Source organism: Lissotriton helveticus, chromosome 9 (assembly GCF_964261635.1).
Source record: "Lissotriton helveticus chromosome 9, aLisHel1.1, whole genome shotgun sequence".
NCBI lineage: Eukaryota > Metazoa > Chordata > Amphibia > Caudata > Salamandridae > Lissotriton > Lissotriton helveticus.
The window spans coordinates 1,286,942,813-1,286,970,074 of record NC_136070.1 but is presented as its reverse complement, the minus strand read 5'-3'; the positions used below and the strand labels follow the sequence as shown (position 1 = coordinate 1,286,970,074).

Below are 27,262 nucleotides of genomic sequence, written 5' to 3'. Positions count from 1 at the left end.
GATGTCCCCCCACTCTTCCCTATCTCCACCATGAAACCGAGGGCCCACTGTGTGCCAGGATCCATCATAATGAGGACCATTACGATATCTCGGGGGGTAAAGGAAAGAAAGTCGCTTTGTTCCTATTCCACCAGTTAGACTAGGATGTTCCCATGAACAAATATAGTCAACCACTCTGGGATCTTTAAAGGTAATAAGGGCGCAGTCTCCCTGTATTGATTTCCTGCCATGCCCTACCCAAGGGGCTCTTCTGACCATCAGGATCTTACTTGGCCAAAAGGGAAGTGACCGGTTCAAACTAAGCCAATGTTGGGCCTTGTTCTTTAAAGACCAGAATGATTCTGAGTTTTGATCCGCCAGTTCTGGTACACCGGTCATTACGACTACGAAGGGACTGGCTTCAGGTGGCATATTAACAGAAAATCTGCCGTCAGAAGGTCCCCTGTCCCACCCGCTATTCAAATGCGTGGCTGGTATTTTTGGGACAATGTTATTATGTTCCTGGTTAATGTTTGAGGTGGGGTTTGGAGTTTTGTTTAATGGGTTCTCTATTGTATTACTTTTTACAGCTGTAGTTTGAATTTGTTTAACTAGTGATCCTTGGGGTACTGTTTTTTGTTTTGGGCAGTAGAATTACAGGAAGTCTGCTTACTTCCCCCAGTCTTTTGTGCCCCTTGATTTGGCGTAGCTTTTACAGAGGTTGTCAGTTCAGCCAGTACTTTTTCTATTTGGGACAGTCTGGCTTCTAGTGGTGTAAAAAATGACTTAAGTAGGTCCCCAATTTTTATTAGAAGTTGGGTGTTAAAATTATCATCTGCCTCGTTTTTTGTTGATGGATCAGTTAGGATTTCTAGACTGGTAGGGTATCATGTGGTGTTTGATGTAAAATCACTGTATGGACATCCTGATCTCCTGTCGTCGGGGTACATGGACGTTTCTCTCCTGTCTTGTTAAAAACGTTGTTAATCTTTTTAGTTTTGGGGATTTTTGGGCCTGCTGGTTGTTTTTTTCCCTTATTGCACCCTCTCTCCTCCCTCTTGACTACCTTATCTCTTCTGGGGTGGTTTGAATCACTAAGTCTGGGGTCTTTTCTAAGTCCAGACTTAATTGTGAGTCAGAAAGCTGTGAAGCCGATAAATCAACTGTATTTGGTAAGCTATACCTTTGACCACAAGCTTCACTCCGTCCAGGGTTCCTGGGCTGCTCAGGTGTTCTTGCATCTGCCAGGTGACCCATGGAGGATCTTTTTGCGAGGACTAAGTCTTGGGACACTCTACGTTCCATGAGAGAGATGCTCTGATCTATAAATGAGTTAGCCCTAATAATGAAGCTATCTAGTGGGCCTATAAGTTGACCCTCACCAGCAGCAGTTTTGCTTCCACTTCCTCGTGTTGACATAATAAGAACTTAAAAGTGTGCTAAAATAACAATAAAAGCAGACAGTAGAAATTACAGATGACCCTAACAATGAATTAAAACAGGAAGAAGGTACATACAGTTTAGAAGCTAGTCCTGAACAATAGGAGTTTTTAGAGGGGGGGCCCGGTCCGGTCTTTAACGGTCTCTAATGGGCTACAACGGGCCCGCCCTTGGCCCGGGCTTCGCACGGGCGCGTCGCGCGAGGCGCGTAGTTGGACTGATTATATAGTAGGGGGAGTAGAGGGGCGGGAAGGGTCCCAGGTGCGCTGGATCACCTTCGCGCCCTGCCGCCTGGGACTCGCAGTCCCGCTCCCTCAGTTCGCAAATAAAAGCAGTCCCCCTTCTGAAGATTAAAATCACCAGTAAATCCGGGCAGGGTCTCGCAGGTCACCAAATCGCCGTGCTATCCAAAATGCGCCCAAGAACGGCTACGAGCGGCACCCCTCCTAAGGGAAGACTGAGGGAAGTCTGAGGGAAGACTGGGGGAAGATGGAGGGAAGACTAAGTGAAGACTGAGGGAAGACTGAGGAACGACTGTGGGAAGACTGTGGGAAGACTTAGGGAAGATGGAGGGAAGACTGAGGGAAGACTGAGGGAAGACTAAGTGAAGACTGAGGGAAGACTGAGGAACGACTGTGGAAAGACTGTGGGAAGACTTAGGGAAGATGGAGGGACGACTGAGGGAAGACTGAGGGAAGATGGAGGGAAGACTGAGGGAAGACTGAGGGAAGATGGAGGGAAGACTAAGTGAAGACTGAGGGAAGACTGAGGAACGACTGTGGGAAGACTGAGGGAAGACTAAGGGAAGACTGTGGAAGACTAAGGGAAGATGGAGGGGAGAGTGTGGGAAGACTGAATGAAGATGGAGGGAAGACAAAGTGAAGACTGAGGAAAGACTGTGCGAAGACTGGGGAATGACTGTGGGAAGACTTAGGAAAGACGGAGGGAAGACTGAGGGAAGACTAAGGGAAGACTGAGGGAAGACTGAGGGAAGACTGAGGGGTGACTGAGGGAAGATTGTGGGAAGACTTAGGGACGACTGTGGGAACACTTAGGGAAGACTAAGGGAAGACTAATGGAAGACTAAGGGAAGACTAAGGGAAGACTAAGGGAAGACTAATGGAAGACTAAGGGAAGACTGAGGAAATACTGTGGGAAGGCTGAGGGAAGACTGAGGGAAGACTGAGGGAAGACTGTGGGAAATCAGCGGCGCCCCCGAGAGAGCATATTGGCAGACCATCACTGGAGAACGGAAGGTCAGAGGTCATGGAAGCCCTTGTATTCTTACAGCAGTTAATGGCCTTCTAGCTAGCAGAAGTCCTGTCCCTCTCTCAGAGACAACACTTTGTTCACCTTCCCTTGTCCTGATATTTCCAGCACACCCTTGCACAGGCCACAGGGGCGGAGTCCTGAGGTCACTTCCGACTCCAGCTCCTGCTCAGAACAAGCAGGGACTCCTTGGAGCTCCGGCCGCTTCCGCTTCCTGAAACAAAGATGGCCGCTGCGTCCACCCTTGTGAGCTTTGTTTGCAATTGTATGTACAGAAATTGCATTTATATAGCGCTTACTACACCTGACGAGGCGTTAAATTGCTTTTTTGGCGAGTAGCACGCTACTCCGGAACCCATAAGGATTGGTGGTGAATTAGTATTGTGAAATATGAAATTAATTTTAGTGGTGAACATTTTAGTCTGTTATTTGGAATGAGGAAGATAGTACAGGGATAGAAGAGGGAAAGGTTTTCACGTATATAGCGCTTGCTACCTTTGATTAGGTGTTAAAGTGCTTCTCGGTGACTAGCACACTACTTTGGAATTAAAAAACTAAAACGTATTAGTGGTGAATTAATATAGGAAAATATGAAATTAATTTGAGTGGTGGAGATATTAGTCTGTTATTTGGATTGAAAAGGATAGTGGAGGGATGGAAGAGGGAAAAATGTTTGCATTTATATAGCGTTTGCTGCCCCTGATGAGGTGTTGAAGCCCTTTTTGGCGAGTAGCCCACTACTCCGGAACCCAAAAAGGATTAGTGGTGAATTAGTGTAGGCAATGCCATAGCAACGGCCTTCAGAGGCTGTGTGAAGTCCTGATGGATCACCGGTGAGTCACTGAGAGCACTGTGCGTGCTCCAGACAAGGCAGATAATGGAGTATATTGCACAATAATACTGCACAGGCCGGGGTTATCGAGAGAAGGAAGCTGAACCTCCACTCCTCAGTGGTGTTTGCCAAGACAATAATACTGGCTTTACCGCAGGCATGGCACGGCCATGGGTCTGTGTGGCAGGCCGTAAGGGTGGATTATTCACATGCCCAAGGCCACACTGTTATGTGCCCATCACGTCGCCAAAGCCACAGGCAGGACATGCTCTGGAAACCACAGCTATGTTGACGTTGTTAGTTGGCGGACTAATAGGGGCTGTCACACACATACTCCAAGACCACCAGTGGCAACAGCCAGCCCCTGAGGATGGGAGTACATGTCAGTATATAAGCAATGCATAGAAAAAGAGAAGTAAATAGGAAATCAAATTATTTCCACAAAATACATTTCTTGGAAATATTAACTTCACAGATTTCTCAACACAAAAAATCATAATACAGACATCAAAAGATACAATATCTTATCTAATCATAAAACCTGAAACTGAAGAATTAGGAAAGGTGGAGTAGGGAGGAGATGATGTAGATAGTATACAATATGTAGTAAACCTTGTATTATAGATAGTTAGAGGTTAGTAGAGATAATATCATACAAATCCACAAATATAACATTTCAAGTGGGGATATTCCTGCTAATTCAACAATGACCAATAGCTGAACAGATAGTCCTAATTCAAACAACAGTGTTAATGGCTAAGCATCAACAGTCCTAATGACAACAGCAACAGCATGAAAATAAATAATGGTGATAAAGAATTAATAAGGAGATGAAAAAGGAAGGTACTCCCTTATTGTATTTCCTAATTAGAAGGGAAAGCCATAAATATTACCACAAATAGAATATGTATTAGCTAGAAAGAGTTTCCAAATGTGGATGAAAATTCCAACATTGTCCTGTAATCTATAAATGAGTTTTTCATATGATGCCATTGTATATATTTCAGTAAGTCATTCATCATGTGTAGGACATTGTGCTGTTCTCCAATGACGTGATACACAAATCTTTGCTACAGTGAGTGCGATAGCTATCAATTATCTGGTATTGTTTGTTAGATTTGGGAGATCAGTAACATCAGGTGATAGAAAATGTTTTTTCTGCTAAGGAAGTGGACACTTGTATAGCTCTGTGTAGAAAGGCAGTCAAGGAAGTCCAGTATTCCTTCATGATTGGACTTCGGAATAAAATGTGTAATGTATTGCAGCCCTCCAGTGGGCACCTCCAACAGGTGGACTGGTGACTAGTACCAGTTATGAAGAATTTCGAAGAGAGTAAATTTCATTCTGGCCTCTCGGATTCCCTTATCCATGTTCATAATAACATCCGCCCATTCCTCATCGGAATAAGCAACAGTAATTAACCCTTGGCGTTTGACATGAAGTTGTGCTAGTCATGGGTATGAGTGTAGTTTATGCACTGTGAGATTATAGGATCAGAGACTGCTCCTTTGAATTTCCCCCAAAATGCTTATGTATTGTAACACTGGGGAATCCTCAACTATCTGCAGATATGGTCCTGGTCTAATAAATAGGGCTTGTTTTAGTTGTAAGTATTTCCCCTCTTGGGAGGTAGTGAGTTGAAACTCTATCTGAAGAATTTCAAAGGTTTTAAGCTCACCTTCTAAAGTGAGTAAGTGATCCAACGTTAGAATACCCGCTCTCTCCCATATATCCCAGGATATAGTCTGTTTACCTATTCTAATATCAGCGTTAGGCCTTTCCCTGTAGTCTCGGGTCACTCTTAAGGAGTTGTGGGCATGTATCCGTATCTTAAGCACAGATTGAATAATAGGGTTGGACGTCCGTAAAGCAGGTGATTTATGAGTGTAAAACATTTGCAAACCTGAAGTTGCCTGTACAGTTTGTCTTTCAGTGAGAACTCATAGTGAGGGATCATCCTGTCTGGGCCAAAGATAAACCAATTGAGTTAAATGGAGGGCTGTAGAGTAATTCTCAATACACGGTAAACTAAGGCCCCCATATCGCCTGTGAGCGATCAATTTTGAGATTTTGAGTCCAGTTCTTAGAGATCTCAAATAAAGGTTTTAATACTTTGTCGATCTCTTGCAATATTGATATTTTAACTGTCAAAGGGAACATACCTAAAACATAAGTGAAATGAGGCACTATAATCATTTTCTCTGCTTGTAATCTACCCCAAGAGGACAGGTTAAGATGGGACCATTTTCCATACTCCCACTTCATTTTGTCAATAAGCAGATCTAAGTTGTCTTGAATCATACGTTCTTAACCTGCGATTATATAAATACCTAGATACTTCATGCGTCCACTTTTGATTGATAATTATGGCCCAAAATATCTGCTTTCGTCGTACCCTTGACAACGGAAGAGCTTCGCTCTTATTCCAATTGACTTTGTAGCCGGAAATGGTCGAGATGCGAGAAATGGTAGACTTGAGTGACTGGAGTGAAGTCGGTAGATCAGTAAGTGTGAGCAATTTATCATCCACATATAAAAGTATTTTTGAGATCCCTGCGGGTGTAGGAATGCCTGCTATTTGTGAACACTGTCTTATTGTCGCAGCCATCGGTTCAAGTGCAAGAGGGAATAGAAGAGGTGATAACTGGCAACCCTGTGAGTTCCTTTTTGAACTAAATAGGATTTTGAAAGCAAACTCTCACAATTCACTCGTGCGGGTGGTGTCTCATATAACTATTTGCAAAAAGAACTATTGATGGACAGAATGCAGAACAATGTCATACATTCACCCCCGTACAGAGATCTGGACCTAAATCTATAATTTTTTGCTCACCATGCCATTCCAGTTTTGACCCAGCCATATGCAAATCAGTCTTGACCCTGCGTCCAATGGGAACAGTCCAGCCTGAACTGCCAAGCCAGGTCCTCCCTGGACTGGAAACAAGCATGCTAGGACCGGTTTCGGGGTTTACCCCTCTTCAGCCAGGATAGCTTGATTCCAGTGGCATGGAGAGCACGGGACTCACGTCTGAGCATACCCGTCCCACTTATAGTGAATAATGCAAAAAGAACTATTGATGGACAGAATGCAGAACATTGTCATACATTCACCCCAGTACAGAGATCTGGGCCTAAATCCATTGGTTTTTGCTCAACATGCCATTCCAGTTTGGACCCAGCCATATGCAAATGAGTCTTTGCAGAAGAGTAGGATCTGCTTCCTATGGTTACCCCCACTTTTTGCTGATGTTTCACTGCTTTTCGACTTTAGTCTGGCTGGGGCCCTGCTATTCAGGACCCCAGCCTAGCTGTTCCCTCTCTAAATTGATTACCTGCAAATTAGGTACACTCCAGATTGGTTACTAGGTTACCCTTATGAGTCCCTCGTATATTGTACCTTAGGTACCAAGGGCATAGGTACCCCAGAGGCCTACCAGAGACTGAAGCATGTATTATGCCACCCCTGGGAAGCCTTCAAAAATGGCACCACAGGTCTGCTACTGCAGCCTGGGTATGGTGGTGCATGCACCCCTTACTAAGATATAGGTTACATATATCTACCTTTAATGACAGACACATATAAACCTATAAGTCACTTATATGGTAGGCCTTGACATTCCTGAAGGCAGGGTGCCTGGAGTCATGTGAGAGTGTGCCCATGCATGAGCAGGACCCCTCTGCAGCTTTTGGAATCTATTCTCTGAGGCTGTTCTGTGATAAAGCCATACCATACACTCTTAAGTGCATTATAACCTCGTGGTAAATACTAACTTTGGAATGGCTGCATCAAAACATGTCATGTTTGGTGTCAAACACTTTGGAATCCTACCCCCCGCCCCCCCGCCAGTCCTGGCGGCGGCGGTAGAATTCCACCCTTCTAGAGGGAGTAGACATGTACACACTTACCTGACCGGTAATAGTTTAAAAGAGCCCAAGCATCACTAAATGGATGCTGCAGCCACAGACACTAGTCTGACCTCCTGCTGTGGGACGACACTCCGGCAGGGGAGGCCTGGACAATAGGTTTCCTGTCATAGGGATGTGTAACCACCTCCCCAGACAGGCTTTAGTGTATTGGGGCAGGGTGGGTGCATTCAGTGAATGCTTTTCAGACAGTGCTGGGGGCACACTTGGTGTCCCTGTGCATACCCCAGTTCAAACCGGTTGCAGGGGCACTCAGCCCCCGCTCTGGCGTGAAACTGGACAAAGAGAAAGGGGTGTTACCACCCCACCCTGGGTCCTCCCATAGGTGGAACCCTAGAGTAAGTCCAACCCCTAAACTTGGTATAAGTACAGGAACCCAGTCCTTAGGACTTTAGATCACACGCGATGAAACTCTGCAACATATATCCTGGAGTTCGACATTCTATTTTTACTAGAAGACAAAGAATCTCCCTTGGGGTCAAGGAGCGACTCCCCTGTTCAAACAGGCACCAAAGAAGCATCTTGCCGATCTGCATTTCCAAGGCTTCTGCTGGATCCCTAAGAATCTGTGACACAGGATATGGACTTCCAGACTTATCAGAGGCCGACTCGAGATCCCAGCAAAGCTGAGACCCGCAGCCCTCACGAGTGATGTGGGACTAGAACTCCTGGACACTGTGCACATTTGCTAGTGCCCCTACTTCCCGAGATTTCCCAAAGTTGTGCGTTGGGCTATTAGTAGTCCTAACCCTGAGCACCATCTGCACCGAAGATTGTGGGCCTACGCTCCACGAGTGTTCCGTGGGCCCGCTTCTAGCATTTCTGCTTGAGGCCCCTTTGTGATCCCTGGTCCGTCGACTGGTGGGTCCCCACAAAGGTAACTCTTTTGTTTCTTGGGCTTTCCTGATTGCTCCAGATGTGCCCTGACTCCCCTCCAAAGGGTGAGTCCCTCAGTCCTTGCTGGTGTGCTCCAAAGCCAATATTTGCATTTTGAATGGGTTGCTGTTACCAAGGCTTGTTGGGTCCAATCCAGATACCGACACTGCAGCACTCGACATCTGACGTAGGACAGCTTGAATCCAGCTCCTGGTTGTCTTCACCACCTCCTGGTCCTCGTGGCTGAAGAGTCAAGTTTCACCTTCTGCACCTGAAGTCACCCGACATTGGTTGGCATCTTTCTATCGCCGCCCTGGTCACTGGCAAGTGACCCAGACTCTGTCCCCTCTGCTTTCAGGTTCTTCAGATCTCTGATCAGGGCCGGACTGGCTGTAGCGAGCACTGTGCATTTGCCCGGTGGGCCGCTAGGTAGGGGGCTGATATTGGGCCCCTGGGGGGCATTTTTGTTACAGGGCCGTTTTTGCAACCTAGCTGCAAAATCGGCCCCTTTAACAAAATCGGCTGAAACCGGCCCTGGAAAGCTGCTCGGTCGCTCCCAGGGGGGACTTTGCCAGGGCCAGTTTTGGTTCCCAGTCCGGCCCTGTTTCCGATCCACCCTTGGATCCATCCGGACACTTTCCACTTGGTCGCCTGCAGCACTTTTTCGCACCTCGCCATAGAAAACGACCACGAAGCCCGACACGAAAAGACACCGATACACCCGGCTTCCCTAGGTGAGGTAACATGAGTACTTCGGTGCTCCCTTGGGTCTTGACTCTCGAACTGTCCAGTTCTCAAGGGGTTTGCTCCAAGTCCACTTCTAAGTGTCCCCAATCTTTAAAATTCTAATCGTAACTTTCTCCATAGAAGTCAATGGTGATTCCGGCTGTGTTTAGACACTGCACGTGTCCCCCGTGGGTCCCCTGTGTCACTACCTTGGGTGGTTCCTGCTTGCCTTGTCTCTATGCCTGTTGTGGTTCTTATACCACTTACTTAATATATGGTTTGTGACGCCCCTAGGGTTAATCATATATTGTGCTAATTTACTGTGCGCTAAATAAGTTTACTGTATGTACTTTTGCCTCTAGACTCTTAAAGAGACTAGAGGGATGTGTTTAGAATAAATACATATATTTTATATAAATACCTGGTGTGGTTCTCCTTTCATTTGATCATTTACGAGATTATAGACTGGTAAAACAAGCTGCTTTACATTCCTTCAAGACTTAGCCTGAAGGCTGCTCTCCACAGCTACCACTAGGATAACTTTCTATAAAGGTTGTCTTAAACCTACCATTAACCACTACCGCGCTACCGCGTTTTCCCGCTGTGCGCTGGAATTTCAAAAATGCGCGGTTTGTGACAAAGCCAGCTCGTCATCCGCGTAGCGCAGGTAACGCCCATGACGAGCTGGCTTTGTCATCTGGACTGGCCCAAGGTGCCCACTAGAATAGTGCACAGCATACGCCAGCCGAACTTCTCGCAGGCCATACTGGCTGGGTTGCAAAAAACCTGTTGTACAATGTGTGAAATCTTATTTCAAATAATAACTTTGACAAATACTGAATTTGTGGTTGCATATCCACCCACCAGTCAGCAACTACCGGAAGACGGACATTGAGGAATGAGTCAGGAAGATCCCCGATGGAATTCTACTCCAATAATTAAATGATGAATTATTGTTAAAGTCTCCAGTGATTAGAACTGTACTTGTGGGATTATGATGCAGAATATCCATAATTTCCTGAAGGACAGTGAAGACCATTCATTTTATTTGTTATTAAAGGAAAAAAATATAAATTCAATAGTAACCGTTTGCTTTGGACTATTCTGTCCTATCAGACTAGTGGTACCTGATCAACTTTAGATTTAGACTGATAAAAAGTGGACTGTACCTTATCCACACCTTGTACCTCATCCACACCTTGTACCTCATTCACAGCTTTTACCTCATTCACACCTTGTACCTCATCGACACATTGTACCTCATCCACACCTACACCGTATACCTCATCCACAGCGTGTACCTGATCCACACCTTGTACCTCATCCACACCTTGTACATCATCCACACCTTGTAACTCATCCACACATTGTACCTCATCCACACCTTGTACCTCATCCACACCTTGTGTCAGGATCTGAAATCGTGGCTGACCGCGCCTGCCACACATCAGGAACTACAAGTCCCAGAAGTCTCGGAAGGAGGAGGCGGAACCTACATAAGCAACCCAAACCCGGAAGTCGGGTTGTTTTGGATTCCGTGTTCATTCTGGGTATCAGTACTTTTGGTGGAGCTGTGGATTTCCGAGTGCGTGGTGCTTCGCTAGGTCCAGCGAAGACACGGACACTCTCTGGAGGAGTATGGAGCTACTTGCGGATGGGCGCTCTCTAGGAGCATTTTGTTCACGGTGAGTCGGCTGACTCATCGGAACGGGTTCTGTGGTGCTTCGCCGCGGCTGTATGCGAAGACACAGACCCGTATGGTGTCAGACAACCGAGAGGAAAAAGGGGTGGATCGGCTGATCCGTTTGGTGGGTGCGGTGGTGCTTCGCGGCATTACGCGAAGACATGTGCACTCGGTGAACCTTTCCGGAAGAAGAGGAGGAGTTCCATTGCCTGCTGAACCCCCAGTTCTGTTGGTTCGTGTGGGAAGGGTTTTGCTGCTATCTTACGGACGCCCTGGTGAACGGAGAAGCCCGTTTTGTTGTTGACTTCGCATTCCGTGGGCGGTAAGACTTAGGAGGGATACATCTAGTGTTGTACCTCATCCGTATTGTTTACTTTTTGTTTGCTTGAAGGGGATCTCGGATACTGACTAATTTCATTGCTTCTGTGAAGTAACAGAAGTAGGGTTGGACGCAGTACTGTGTTAATACTGACATTGAAGCTCGGACATTCCCTTTTCTTTCACGGTGCATGTTATGCACGACCAGGTGTGTACTCTATTAGTATTCAGTGGCTCCTGGTGGGAGGAGAAGGGGGATTGAAGTTGAGGAGTTAACCTATGCTCGTGTCTCGTAGGCTATGTACCAGTGCCGATATTTACTGAAAAAACAGAGTCATTCCTGAGCACGCAGCCAGCTGGGTCATTAGCGGTAGAGCACCGAGGTAGGTGTAGGTTCTGCAGGGGAAGTGGAGATGAGAGGAAGGTTACCGATGCACAGTAACATAGTGTCCTTTGTCTATTGCAGATAGAGCCAGTCCGAAGAGCTCCAACCCGGACCCCCCTTCATTTTTTTTCCCTCGCCGGATCGCCTTTAGGTCTGGGTGCTATATAGACCAGGCTTGGGGAGATCTGGAGGTGGACCCTCTCGAGCATCACCCGGATCCTGAAGAGCACCAGGAAAACCTGACAGAATCCAATACCCACGAAACCTTGCTCTTCCCGGTCCGGATGTTCCCTCGGGATGACAACCATGGATGATGTGTTGCAAGCACTAGTACTAGTACAGCAGGAGCTGGCGGATTCCAAAGCAGAAACCGCGGCTCTGAGGGAAAGAGTAGATAGACAAACGCGTAATCCGTTCGATGCATCATCATCCAACCCCCATATCCATGTCACAGTGCCACCTCCTGTTCCGCTGGCTACCCCAGAACGATACTCCGGGGATCCACACAAAATCCAAACGTTTCTCACGCAAATAGCATTGCACTTCTCGTGTAGACCAGCGTCCTTCCCTAATAATTTATCTCGAGTCGCGTTTGCGATCTCGTACCTCTCAGGGGATGTGGCTGATTGGACAGTCCCTCTGGTACGGAACGACAGTCCTCTGCTTTCTGATTGGGACGGTTTCAGAAAAGAACTCGAACAAGTATTCGACCGTAGGGCTACTAGGTTCAGCGCCGATAAGGAGCTGCTGACCTTGAGGCAGGGAAAAAAGGATCTGGTGTCCTATATGACGGCGTTTAATAGGTTGATAGCGGAGACGGCTTGGCCTGAAGAGAAGAGGATGTCTCTCTACTACCAAGGGTTATGTGATGAGATGAAAGATGTGTTGGCGCAGATAGATCCACAGCCTACATCTTGCATTGATCTTATCAATCTCACGTTGCGGTTGGACCATCGCATGGCCGATAGGCACGGTGGTAGCCGACGGGGAGATAGGGCTCCGCCGGTAACCGAAACTGAGAACCGGACGGTAACATCCTCTAAGGAAACAGGGCCCGAACCCATGGATGTCGGAGCGGTTCGACCGCCTTTGTCCAGAACAGAAAGGGAGACCAGGAGGGCCCAGGGTCTGTGTATGTACTGTGGACGTATGGGGCATTACGTCAGAGAATGCCCATCCAAACCTAAGCGTAAAAACACCTACTTCCCGGGGAAGAAAGTGGCCATAAGTACCGTAGGAGAAGACGTGAAGGAGCCGTCTTCTTCTTCGGCGGATGTAAGGAAGGAGATGAAAGACCCCGGATGGAGGATCCCTTCTCTGGATGTATCGGAACAAAAGACATCTGAGTCACACATAGTGTCAGATATGCTGTTGACGATTCACCATAAAACGCATCCTGTTTGTTCCATGATAGACTCAGGGGCAACGGGGAATTTCATCGATAAAGGATTAGTACAACGCCTGGGGCTGACCAAGGTGCGAAGTAAGAAACCCGAGCCGGTGTTGGCGGTGGATGGCACGCCTTTGAAGTCAGGCCCCATTGTCGAACATACAGAGACCTTAGAACTCACACTTCCAGGGATTACATACGATCATGTGGAGGACATTGTCCTCAATATCATCGAGGCCCCTCAGTATGAGCTCATCTTGGGCATGCCGTGGTTGTGGCGACATAGCCCTTCCATGGACTAGAGGCAGAAAACCCTTTGTTTTCAGTCCGGTGAGTGCCAGACGCAATGCATGAGAGAACACAGTTCTGTAGCCCTAACTCTCGCATTGGTTCATCTAGTGGCTACGGCCGCTGAGAAGGCGGTTGTCCTACCTTCGGAGTACACCGAGTATAGCGAGGTGTTTAGCGAGGAGAAAGCTGCTTCTCTGCCGCCGCATCGTGAGTACGACTGCAGGATAGATCTGGTGGATGGAGCGGTTCTCCCGTCCTGTAGAGTCTATGCTTTGTCTGAGCCGGAGAACCGGCATCTGAGAGACTATTTGGACCATTATTGTGCCATGGGCTTCATTTGTCCTTCACGCTCCCCTGCAGCCTCGCCTCTCTTCTTTACAGCCAAAGCCAATGGTGAACTCAGGGCTTGCATCGATTATTGCGTCCTAAATAAGAACACGGTAAGGAACCGATATCCGCTTCCGCTTATTCCGGTGTTACTAGATCAGGTGCGAGGGGCGGCCGTATACACTCGTCTGGATCTTCGAGGAGCTTAACACCTGGTCCGAATCCGCCAGGGAGACGAGTGGAAAACGGCCTTCAAGACCCGTTATGGGTTATACGAATATTTGGTGATGCCGTTTGGGCTGTGTAATGCCCCTGCGGCATTTCAGTTCTTTTTGAATGACGTTCTTAAGGAATATCTGGATCACATTGCGATCGTATATATAGACGACATTTTGATCTATTCGGAAACAGCAGCCCAACATCCGGATCATGTGGGGGCAATACTACAGCGTTTGCAGGAAAATCATTTGTATTGCAAGCTGAGTAAATGCGAGTTCAACGTCAAGCAGGTGGAGTTTCTGGGTGTGATCCTGAGTCCCCAGGGTTTCAGTATGGCAGAGAGAAAGGTGGCCGCGGTACAGGAGTGGCCGGTCCCAAGAACAGTACGTGAGGTCCAATATTTTCTAGGGTTGGCTAATTACTACAGGCGCTTTATAGCACATTTCTCTCAGATGGCTGCCCCTATAACCCGCTTACTGAGGAAGGGCGTGGCCTACGAGTGGACTCCGGAGGCTACCGCAGCTTTTGAGCAGCTCAAGGAAGCCTTCTGTTCTGCACCAATACTGAGACATCCCCAGGTCGACGTCCCCTTTATTGTTGAAGCCGATGCTTCAGACGTGGCTCTTGGTGCGGTGTTATCGCAAAGAGACAGAGAGACAGGCCAATTACATCCGGTGGCGTTCATGTCTAAGAAATTGTCCCCGGCCGAAGCCAGCTACACAGTGGCGGAGAAGGAGCTCTTGGCGGTCAAGAGAGCGTTTCAGGAATGGAGGCATTACCTATGGGGGGCCCAACATCCCGTCACAGTATATTCGGACCACCGCAATCTGCAATTCATGAAAACCGCGCGGCACCTAACACAGAGGCAGATGCGATGGACTCTGTTTTTTGCCGAATACGACTTTGTTATCACCTTCCGTCCGGGTTCTGACAACCAGAAGGCTGATTCCCTCTCCAAACTGAACGATGCTGAGACTCCGCGCTTACTTCAACCTGAGGCCATAGTATCCCCCGAGAAGGTCCTGTGTGTGGTTACGGTGGATAACTTCCTGAATCAGGTTAAAGAACATCGTTCCCTTGCCCAGTGGCAGGAATGGGCCGCCGAGGACCCGCAACGCTCGTTACAGCATGGTATTCCGTTGTATTGCAACCGGCTGTTTTTGCCGACTCATGGGATCCGGCAGAAGGCATTTAACTGGTGCCACAACGCTGTGTTAGCCGGGCATCCGGGGTGTAAGAAGACTCTTTCGTCCATGCAGCGCTCCTTTTGGTGGGGGACCGTGGCGAAGGATGTGAAGATGTGGGTTTCCCAATGTGAGACGTGTGCCAGGGCCAAGAGTGAGACTTGCAGGGCAAAGTGGGTCTTAATGCCCTTACCTACCCCGTCCAGCCCATGGCAAAACATCAGCCTTGATTTTGTGGTTGGGTTACCCATGGACCAGGGGTGTAACGCCATCCTGGTGGTAGTGGATAGTTTGACTAAAGCAGGTCACTTCCTTCCATGCAGGAATCTACCTACCGCTGCCCAAACCGTCCAAATGTTGCTCCAGCAAGTGGTTCGATTGCACGGTCTTCCTAAGGTTATCGTCTCGGACAGAGGACCACAGTTCATTGCCAGGTTCTGGAGGGCATGGTGTAAAGCGTTGCAGGTGGAGGTGTCCTTATCCACGAGCTTTCATCCCCAAACGGATGGCCAAACCGAGAGATTAAATCAGACACTCAAGAAATATCTGAGATGTTATGCGAAGGAGGCGTCGGATTCGTGGGTGTCGTTGTTATGGTTGGCGGAATTGACGTACAACAATTCCTGGCATAGTTCCATCAAGGAAACGCCTTTCAGGGCTAATACTGGCTTTCATGCCAACACACTGCCTCTAACGATACCGAGTGAAATCACGAACCACCCTTCGGTGTATGTCCACGTCAAGGAACTGCTGAAGACCCATTGGCGGATACGGGCTGAACTAGTCAAGGCCAAACTGACCTACAAGAAATGGGCGGATGCCCGTAGGCAGGTAGGGCCGCATTACAAGGTGGGGGATCGGGTGTGGCTGTCCACTAAAAACATACGATTCAAGTAACGCAGCATATTTCACCCGCGATTCATTGGGCTGTATCCCGTCCCCCGACAGGTGAATCCAGTGGCGTTTCGTTTGAAGCTGCCTGCATCCCTCAGGATCCATCCAGTCTTTCACTGCAGCCTGCTGAAGCCGGCGTATGGACGCCGTCGGGTGGCGCCACCCCCGGTGTTGAGGGATGGGCAGTTGGAGTTTGAGGTGCACAAAATCCTGGATTCCCGGTACCGCCAGGGCCGCCTCTGGTACCTTGTGTCCTGGAAGAGGTATGCCTCGGAGGAGGACTCCTGGGAGCCGTGCACGGGGATGCATGCCCCGAGAGCGGTGCGACAGTTCTATGCTTGCTATCCGAGTAAGCCTGGGTCTAGGAGGAGCTTGGGAGGAGGACGTATTGTCAGGATCTGAAATCGTGGCTGACCGCGCCTGCCACATATCAGGAACTACAAGTCCCAGAAGTCTCGGTAGGAGGAGGCGGAACCTACTTAAGCAACCCAAACCCGGAAGTCGGGTTGTATTGAATTCCGTGTTCATTCTGGGTATCAGTACTTTTGGTGGAGCTGTGGATTTCCCAGTGCGTGGTGCTTCGCTAGGTCCAGCGAAGACACGGACACTCTCTGGAGGAGTACGGAGCTAGTTGCGGAAGGGCGCTCTCTAGGAGCGATTTGTTCGCGGTGAGTCGGCTGTCTCATCGGAACGGGTTCTGTGGTGCTTCGCCGCGGCTGTACGCGAAGACACAGACCCGTATGGTGTCAGACAACCGAGAGGAAAAAGGGGCGGATCGGCTGATCCGTTTGGTGGGTGCGGTGGTGCTTCTCGGCATTACGCGAAGACACGCGCACTGGGTGAACCTTTCCGGAAGAGGAGGAGTTCCATTGCCTGCTGAACCCCCAGTTCTGTTGGTTCGTGTGGGAAGGGTTTTGCTGCTATCTTACGGACGCCCTGGTGAACGGAGAAGCTCGTTTTGTTGTTGACTTCGCATTCCGTGGACGGTAAGACTTAGGAGGGATACATCTAGTGTTGTACCTCATCCGTATTGTTTACTTTTTGTTTGCTTGAAGGGGATCTCGGATACTGACTAATTTCATTGCTTCTGTGAAGTAACAGAAGCAGGGTTGGACGCAGTACTGTGTTAATACTGACATTGAAGCTCGGACATTCCCTTTTCTTTCACGGTGCATGTTATGCACGACCAGGTGTGTACTCTATTAGTATTCAGTGGCTCCTGGTGGGAGGCGAAGGGGGATTGAAGTTGAGGAGTTAACCTATGCTTGTGTCTCGTAGGCTATGTACCACTGCCGAAATTTACTGAAAAAACAGAGTCATTCCTGAGCACGCAACCAGCTGGGTCATTAGCGGTAGAGCACCGAGGTAGGTGTAGGTTCTGCAGGGGAAGTGGAGATGAGGGGAAGGTTACCGATGCACAGTAACATAGTGTCCTTTGTCTATTGCAGATAGAGCCAGTCCGAAGAGCTCCAACCCGGACCCCCCTTCATTTTTTTCCCCTCGCCGGATCGCCTTTAGGCCTGGGTGCTATATAGACCAGGCTTGGGGAGATCCGGAGGTGGACCCTCTCGAGCATCACCCGGATCCTGAAGAGCACCAGGAAAACCTGACACCTTCTACCTCATCCACACCTTGTACCTCATCCACACCTTGTACCTCATCCACACCTTATACCTCATCCACAGCGTGTACCTCATCCACAGCTTGTACCTCATCCACACCTTGCACCTCATCCACACCATGTACCTCCTCCACACCGTGTACCTCATCCACACCTTGTACCTCATCCACACCTTGTACCTCATCCACACCTTGTACCTCCTCCACAGCTTGTACCTCACCCACACCTTGTACCTTCTCCACACCTTGTACTTCACCCACACATTGTACCTCATCCACACCTTGTACCTCCTCCACAGCTTGTACCTCACCCACACCTTGTACCTCCTCCACACCTTGTACTTCACCCACACATTGTACCTCATCCACACCTTGTACCTCATCCACACCTTGTACCTCCTCCACACCTTGTACCTCATCCACACCTTGTACCTCACCCACACATTGTACCTCACCCACACATTGTACCTCCTCCACACCTTGTACCTCCTCCACACCTTGTACCTCACCCACACATTGTACCTCACCCACACATTGTACCTCCTCCACACCTTGTACCTCCTCCACACCTTGTACCTCACCCACACATTGTACCTCCACCACCCCTTGTACCTCCTCCACACCTTGTACCTCACCCACACATTGTACCTCCACCACCCCTTGTACCTCATCCACACCTTGTACCTCCTCCACACATTGTACCTCACCCACACATTGTACCTCCACCACCCCTTGTACCTCCTCCACACCTTGTACCTCACCCACACATTGTACCTCCACCACCCCTTGTACCTCATCCACACCGTGTACCTCCTCCACACCTTGTACCTCACCCACACATTGTACCTCCTCCACACCTTGTACCTCACCAATACATTGTACCCCACCCACACATTGTACCTCCACCACCACCTCATCCACACCTTGTACCTCACCCACACATTGTACCTCCACCCCCCCTTGTACCTCATCCACACCTTGTACCTCCTCCACACCTTGTACCTCATCCACACCTTGTACCTCACCCACACATTGTACCTCCACCACCCCTTGTACCTCATCCACCCCTTGTACCTCATCCACACCTTGTACCTCCTCCACACATTGTACCTCATCCACACCTTGTACCTCCACCACCCCTTGTACCTCATCCACACCTTGTACCTCCTGCACACCTTGTACCTCCTCCACACCTTCTACCTCCTCCACACCTTGTACCTCCTCCACACCTTGTACCTCATCCACACCTTGTACCTCCTCCACACCTTGTACCTCATTCAGACTTTTGCTGAGATCAGACATTGAGAGGCTGGGTTTACCTCCATATACCACTTTGTGTCAAAGGACAGAATAAGCAGGAATCCTTTGCTTCCGGCGTCAGTGGCCAGTGTGGCTTGAATAAGAACTCTTGTTTTTTATTTCAACAGATCCTCAAAGGAGTTTTACTTTGACATTAAAATAGTACATTTATTTAAAAAAACATTTATAAAGCGCGGCTGTCACCTGGCAGGTATCCTGGCGCTGGTAGCTACTCCTGGGTTTATAGACGGGGGGGTTGAACTATGGCTGGCAGGCTAAAGGGGTGGAGGAAAGAGCCAGGTTTTGATTCGTTTCCTAAAGGGTAGGAGATGAGTGATTTGGCGGACATCGGCCGGCAGACTGTTCCACAGCTTAGCTGCAGCCATTTCACAGTAATCTTTTCTAAATGATGATATGGGTGTTTGCTTGGCTGTTTTTAGGATTGTGCTTTGTTTATGAAACCAGGTGAATTTACTTCCTGAATTCACCTTACACAGTGGGGGCTAAATCTCGTAATAGAATGTCTAAAACAATTTCCAACTTTGATAACTATCCTTTATCTCAGTGCAGGGGGTCATGCAAACTGGATCCCAAGGCCCTGGGTACAAATGAGCTTTTTATGGCTGGAAGTGCATACATGAACTACATGGGTGTATGATGCAATCACATCAGGCGGTCCCTGCGTTGGCCTGGTTTTGGAAATTACAAAGCGCTCTCAGGACTGGCCATGTTGGTCCGCACCAATGAGAAACACAGAAGAGTGCTGTCTGCTCCTGACTGTGTACTCAAGTTCACTCAAGTTCAATTTATTTATGGTTTTGGAACTCAAATGAGATCCACATAAAAAGAAGGACAAAAGATAAAAACATACATTTTCGTACAATAGGGTATGGGATACAAATACACAAAATCTTGCAAAACATCAGATGGGACTGTGTAGCTTTCGCTGATGCCCTGTTTCTTGCCTTCCTCTCATGACCTCCCATCACCTGCCGGCGATGACGTCAGTTTGCAGGCAGGTCCCCCTCTCCACGCCAGCCATATCTCCTTGGACTTACCATGACCATGCAGGTGATGGTGCCGTGACGCCGCCTCGGCTGCACCGCTGCTTGCCAGGGACCGCTCAGGGCCACTGTTGGAAGAGCAGGCGGGTGCTGTTTGCCCAAGTGATAAAAAGTTACACATTAACTCTGTGAATGACAAGGCTTCAGAGTTTACCTGCCGCAGGTGGGAAACGGATAAAAGCATGTTTGCGGCTCCTTCGTGGAAACATCGCCTTCAGACGTGATGCAATACTTCCCTTCAGTTCATGATCAGCCACGTTTCACAATCTTTACTTGTTAGATTGCACAGCACTATAATGTACTGGCAATGTGACCAGGTGCTTAACCCCTTAACCCCTTAACTGCTGAGGCTCTTCCCACCCTTGTGCGATTCTAGGGGTGGGCAATGAACTCTGCTCCACTGGCAGAGTTTGGGGAATTAAAACAAAAACTCAGCTATTAAACTGCACCCACAAATGCATTGATAAAGCAACTTTACATGCTAAAAAACATATAATCAACTCACTAAAGTGAACTAAATTTCAGCCAATGAGAGAGGTGATGATTTTGCCCCCCCCCAACCTAGGGGAGGACCAAGTAGATGCCTTGAACACAAAGAGCACATCATGCTCAACGATTGGTGATGGTCCCTTCCTCCTAGGACCACCCCAAGCACAGTTATGGGCAAAAATACAATCCCAACCTAAGGCCCTGCAAAGCATTATGGGCCGAGATTAGCTGTGGGCAGTGAATATTATAGTATCCAATATCAAAATAATTATACAAAGTGCTGCAGTTCAACTAGTCATTGCTACGTGTCCCTCACCAAGTCAGACTCATGAGGGACACCTAGTAACGACGAGTTGAACTGCAGGTCTTTGTAGGGACACCACCACATCACTCGGGGACACCACCACATCACTCGGGGACACCACCACATCACTTGGGGGCACCACCACATCACTCGGGGACACCACCAGATCACTCAGGGACACCACCACATCATTCGGGGATACCACCACATCACTCGGGGATACCACCACATCACTCTGGAACACCACCACATCACTCTGGAACACAACCACATCACTCAGGGGCACCACCACATCACTCAGGGACACCACCACATCACTCAGGGACGCCACCACATCACTCAGCGACACCACCACATCACTCAGGGACACCACTCAGGGACACCACCACATCACTCAGGGACACCGCCACATCACTCAGGGACACCACCACATCACTCAGGGACACCACCACATCACTCAAGGACACCACCACATCACTCAGGGGCACCACCACATCACTCTGGGACACCACCACATCACTCACATACACCACCACATCACTCACATACACCACCACATCACACTCAGGGACACCACCACATCACTCAGGAACACCACCACATCACTCGGAGACACCACCACATCACTCAGGGGCACCACCCAGGGGCACCACCACATCACTCAGGGATACCAGCACATCACTCAGGGACACCACCACATCACTCAGGAACACCACTACATCACTCGGGAACACCACCACATCACTCAGAGACACCACCACATCACTCAGGGGCACCACCCAGGGGCACCACCACATCACTCAGGGACACCAGCACATCACTCAGGGACACCACCACATCACTCAGGAACACCACTACATCACTCGGGAACACCACCACATCACTCGGAGACACCACCACATCACTCGGGGGGCACCACCACATCACTCGGGGACACCACCACATCACTCAGGGACACCATCACATCACTCGGGGACACCACCACATCACTCAGGGGCACCACCACATCACTCAGGGGCACCACCACATCACTCAGGGACACCAGCACATCACTCAGGGGCACCACCACATCACTCAGGGACACCACCACATCACTCAGGGGCACCACCAAATCACTCAGGGGCACCACCACTTCACTCTCGGATACCACCACATCACTCAGGGACACCACCACATCACTCAGGGACACCACCACATCACTCAGTGGCACCACCACATCAGTCTGGGACACCACCACATCACTTGGGGACACCACTCAGGGGCACCACCACATCACTCAGGGACACCACCACATCACTCGGGGACACCACCACATCACTCTGGGACACCACCACATCACTCAGGGACACCACCACATCACTCGGGGACACCTCCACATCACTCGGGGATACCACCACATCACTCTAATACACCACCACATCACTCAGCCCAACCACATCATCATTCAGCACCACAACAGCACTGTCCTTGCTTGCTAACAATAAGCATTGCCATAGCCAATAGGACTCGCATTAGGAAACTGTAAGCTATTGGCTTATGGAAATGCAATAGGTCTCACATTAGGAAAGTTTGAGCTATTGGTCTTATAAATGACATTTTTGTATGTGTTGTTTTTTAAAATAGCTAAATGAATAGCTTTGTCATTTACAATGCCAATAGTTAAAACTTTCGCAAATGTGACACCTATAGCATTTGTAATGCAACATGTTTTGTATTTACGTGACTTAGATGTATTGATATTACAAATAACAATGGCTTTTAATTTTTTTAAATAATTAATACTTAAATAATTTATTTAATTTGTAATGGCAATAGCTTAAACTTTTGTAAATAACTTTTGTGAAGATTATGTTCAGTGTTTTTTATTGTGACAAAAATCCAAGAACAGAAGTGAAATATTAACATCTTTTTGTGATTTGTAATAAAGCTTGAAAGCTTGAAACCATTGAAAGAACATATTTGAACCAGTGATGCTGTGGTTGCGCTGAGTGATGCTGTGGTTGCGCTGAGTGATGCTCTGGTGGCGCTGAGTGATGCTGTAGTTGCGCTGAGTGTTGCTGTGGTTGCGCTGAGTGATGCTGTGGCTGCGCTGAGTGATGCTGTGGTTGCGCTGAGTGATGCTGTGGTTGCGCTGAGTGATGCTGTGGTTGCGCTGAGTGATGCAGTGGTGGCGCTGAGTGATGCTGTGGTGGAGCTGAGTGATGCTGTGGTGGAGCTGAGTGATGCTCTAGTGGAGCTGAGTGATAGAGCGGTAGAGGGAGAAGGGGGAGGACGAGAGCGAAGGACGGAGGGGAGAGCGAGGGGAGAGAGAGGGGAGGGAGAGAGGGAGAGAGAGGGAGAGGAGAGCAGGCAGAGGGGGAGATGGGGAGAGGGAGAAAAAGGAGAGCAGGGGGAAGGTAAATAGAGGGAGAGGGGAGAGAGAGGGGGAGAGAGGAGAGAGAGAGGGAGAGGGTGAGAGAGGAGAGAGGGAAGTGAGGGAAAGGGAGAGAGGTAGACGGAGAGAGGGAGAGTGGCAGAGTGAGAGAGTGAGGGGAGGGAGAGAGAGGGAGGGCGAGAGGGAAGGAGGGAGAGGAGAGGGAGTGGAGTGAGAGAGGGAGAGAGGTAAAGAAAAATAAAAAACTAAGAAGCCTTGCTTCAAAAAGAGGCATACCTTATGTTTTACTTATTTGTAACACAATACTGATATTGCCGACCACATTAAACATGTTAGGATGTTGTCAGAGCATGTGATTTCATAAGAGTTCCATCTATTAATTGGAGAACTTCAAATTGTCACCCTACATAAATCTAAATGAAACAAACGTATGTTCGACATGATATAGACTACCGATTTAAGGTGTGCATTGGTCACACAGACAGGCAGTTAGGTGTAAATCGAAGAGAGGGCGCTACTGCATGCTTAAACAAAAGACTAATCTTAATATTGCGGCTAGCAGTTAACAGGGTTTCAAACTTTAGTAGGTTAGCAGGTCATCATCAGTACAAGAAAATATTGATCAGGGAGTTTTTAATCTGCCGAGAGGTCAGTTCAAGAGGTACAAATAAATATTGAATCCACCTGGTCAGAATATTGTAAGGGTATCCTGAAATTCAGTCCTGTACAAGACACTTTCTAGAAGTTTGGCCCTTTGGGAATGTTGGCAACACCCACACAGTTGGACTTGCATTTCTAATACCTCTCCCACCCTTCTTGCTTACATATGTTTTTGTACTAAAACAGTTGATGTAAATTGAAACCCATGTAATCTATAATTGTTTCTGGGGTGAGCTGGGGCCATCTGAGAATGCTACAGAACACAAAGCCCATTCATTCATTAGTGCCTGGAGACACTAGCATCCTTCTTTGCAGCACGTTTGTAGAGCTAGTGATTTCTTCCTCAGCTTAGAAGCTGGGGAAAGAGCTAAGTGAACTAATGATTCCACTGAAGAGTAAAAAAAGTGATCACATAACGTGTAAAGCGCTCTGATACCTTCGGGTCTAGCTACTTATACAAATTTAAAACAATAACAGGCTCCAAATTCAGTCTTTCATCCTTACGAGTCGAAAAAAAGGGTAACATTGAGTTGGGTAGTAATGTACATATCAGTGCCTAGATCCCAAATACAAAATGGTAGACAGCGCTATGTACAGTTAATTGTGTTATTTTTGTAATCCAAAGCCGTACATAAGTTGGCTCAACAATACTTTTTCCTGGCTAACTAAACAATTTTACATTAAAAGTAATACCTGTGGCGTACACATTCCTTGCACTGGCTGTGTTTTCAAAAACTTAAACCGGCGCGAAATATTTCGCGAGTCTCAGGCCACACATCCCCCGCAGCTGGTGAAAGGAGGTGCAAGCGGCACCCAGTGGTGAAGAACAGAGGTGAAATGAGCAACACTGAACAAAAGGCGCGCCCTCTGAAGTGTTGTGGCAGCTTTAACATCTTTTCTGTGACGTGGCCGAGGTGCGAATGGCGGCGGCACAAGCTACAGTAAGGTCCCTGCTAGAGGACTGCAGCAACATGGGGCAGAGGAGGAGCGCGAATGACAAAAGAGAAGTGGGAAGGTGGGAAGCCAAGTAAGGAAGGGGCAGAAAGGATCGGATTGCAGACTATGGTCAGAGATGAAAAGATAACAACACAAGGGGAGCCTTGGAGTGACGAGGCGCTATTTGTATGTCTTGCAGATGGGCGCGGGGAGGAAGGAACGTGAAGGAACGGCAGGCTGCTGTAATGAGCGTCATTCAATATGTGTGGGAGAATGAACGAGGGGCACTCACTGCAGGTGAATAAACAAACATGGGCCCACAGTGGGATTGCCCGTTTCTGGCCCGAACAGGAAAGTTATAAGAGTACATCACACAGAAGGAGGTCGCCAAAAGTTAGGTAAACTTGCACACACATGGCCACGCCGACTCATCTGGCGTCTAACTTGGGTGCACTCAAAGAAAGATGAAATTAGATGTACTGATAGAAGACAATCCAGATGTGGTGTGGTCCCCGAGACAATTCCTTTCTCAACAAGACGGAGGGCATTGCTGTGGGGAGGGGGGAGGTGAAATGCGACACGGCGGGCAGGGGAGGGGGCGGAGTGGGGAGAGCGGCGATGAGGGTGTGAAGCAGCAGGGGCCTTTGAAGTGAAGCTAAGCTTCACTTCAAAGGTGTGGGAGGAGTGCGGCTGAGGGAACAGATGGCGATTTGATGATGTGCACGCGCATTTTAGGTCAATGCGCTTGCGCATTGACCTAAAAGCGCACGGGCACAGCACCAAATCGCCCAGTTGGGTAAAGTCTGTTTAAGTCGCTATAGTCTCGCTCTACTCAATGCGCATGCGCATTGACAGGCGAGACCTAAAAATGTGTCATTTACAAGACCAATAGCTCACACTTTCGTAATGCGAGACCTATTGCATTGCAAATGCTTGTTTAACTCTTTTTCCCTGGTGTCTAGTAGACTTTCTGCTCCCCCGGGGCAGGGAGGATAGATTGGAGATAAAACCCTCAGTCTGCAGCACAAAGACTATTGTGTCGAACCTGGGTGGGGGCACAGCCAGTGCCCTGGTAGGTTGGCACCAGCCCTGTTTTCAACCAATTTCCCCTGGTGTCCAGTTGGCGTGTTCCCCCTGTTCCTCCCTTCTCCCTCTGGGGGACAGATTTGAGATGCACACCCTCCTGAGGGACAGACACACTGCTGCATCCGTTCTGGAGTGAGGACATGGCTCAGAGGTGAGCTAAGGGTGTTTCTGAGGCGCGTGGGCCTTGTTCTCCGGCTCCTTCCACAAGTTGGTTATAAAATGAAGATATTTCACGTTGAGTCAGTCGAGCAGGCCTGGGGGTTAACTGCTGGGGGGGGCAGGGCTCGGGGTCAAAGGGCATGCTTGTATAACTGATATTATTACCGGAGGTCACCTTTGACCTTGAGAGGTCGCTGCAGCTACGTGCCAACCTTTACACAGGGAGTGGGGGGGGGGGGGGGAGGGGGTGTTGACATGCCCCCTCCCCCTCTCATGGCAGCCCATGGCTCAGGGGGCAGCGTCGCCAGGACCCCCTGCAGTGACCCGTCCCTGCTGGTCCAAGGTCACCTTGAGAGGGAGAGAGAGCCCGGCTCGGAGCAGAGGTCACGGGGAGAGCCGAGCCGAGGGTCCTGATTGGCTGTGAGAGGCCAGTCTACAAACACTCTGCATGGAAACCAAGCGACACATGTCAGCCAAATATAATGACGTCTCTTCAAAATGAAAAAAGTGTCTTTTATAACAGGCTGAAGGATTTCACCTTAGAACCTAAGTTATATCAATTAATGTAGAGGTATGTATGAAAAGTTATAGGGGCATATTAGCAACAAATAGCGATATTTATCGATAAATGCGCTTAGCGCATTTTTTTTATCGCCACGCATCGCCGGATATTATCGCAGAGATAACGTGCTATTAGCAACGTTTATCTCAAAAGCGATAAAATATCCAGCGATAGCGGCGCAATGCGTGAATATCGCTGGAAATCCAGTGATATTCAGGCATTAACGCCAATTGGGTTTTAAACTGAATATCCACCTCCCATTGGATAAACAGGTTAAGTCCTGGCCTGAGCAGGCGTTAGGTTCTGGTGATATTCGCGCTCAGCACGACTTTTTTATTCGCTTTGCCTGCCTTGCTAATAGACGATAGCTCTGTTAGCGACTGCTTTTAGTCGTCAACAGGTTGGGTACGGCCACTTTACATGTCATTAGCAATAAATATCGCTGACATGCAAAGCGGGCACCAAACCGATCGCTATCGCCTACAAGCTGACGCTAAAAGTTGTAAGCGACAGCTTGCTAATAAGGCGATAAAATTATCGCTGCTTTCGCGGGAAAAAGTCCCTAAAGCGGCGATATTGCCCTTGATAATATGCCCCATAGTTTTTAAACATGATGTTAAAAACAGCCATGCCCAGCCCCCCCCCCCCCTCCACCCCTCCATGACGCCCACGCCGCCGGGGAGCTAAGAATGAGGCCAGGAGTCACGTGTGCCCAATGTGGCTTCCATTCTAATGAATCTGTTGAGAACATTCGGGGCATTAAATCAAATACAAGAGGTGCTGGTACAGCGCCCATCCGGTACTCACGCACCTCAAGGCGCTCTCATGTGAAACAAGGAATAACAAGCATTGGCAATGAAATAGATTTCACATGTGTGAAAGTTAGAGCTATTGGCGTTGTTAATGACAGTCTTTTACCCATGTGTGTTGGTTTGCAATGGAGTGGGTGTATGTGGGTTGGACTGGAATGG

General features: G+C 48.6%; 1 long non-coding RNA gene across 1 annotated transcript in view; it reads right to left on the bottom strand.

Annotated features, from left to right (window-relative positions):
- The window catches only part of LOC144780827 (uncharacterized), a 195,818-nt gene extending 176,034 nt beyond the window's left edge, over nt 1–19,784 (bottom strand). The window contains exon 1 of the long non-coding RNA XR_013600779.1: nt 19,716–19,784. This is a non-coding gene — a long non-coding RNA (uncharacterized LOC144780827). The remainder of the gene's footprint in view (nt 1–19,715) is intronic.
- Nucleotides 19,785–27,262: the final 7,478 nt, after the last annotated feature.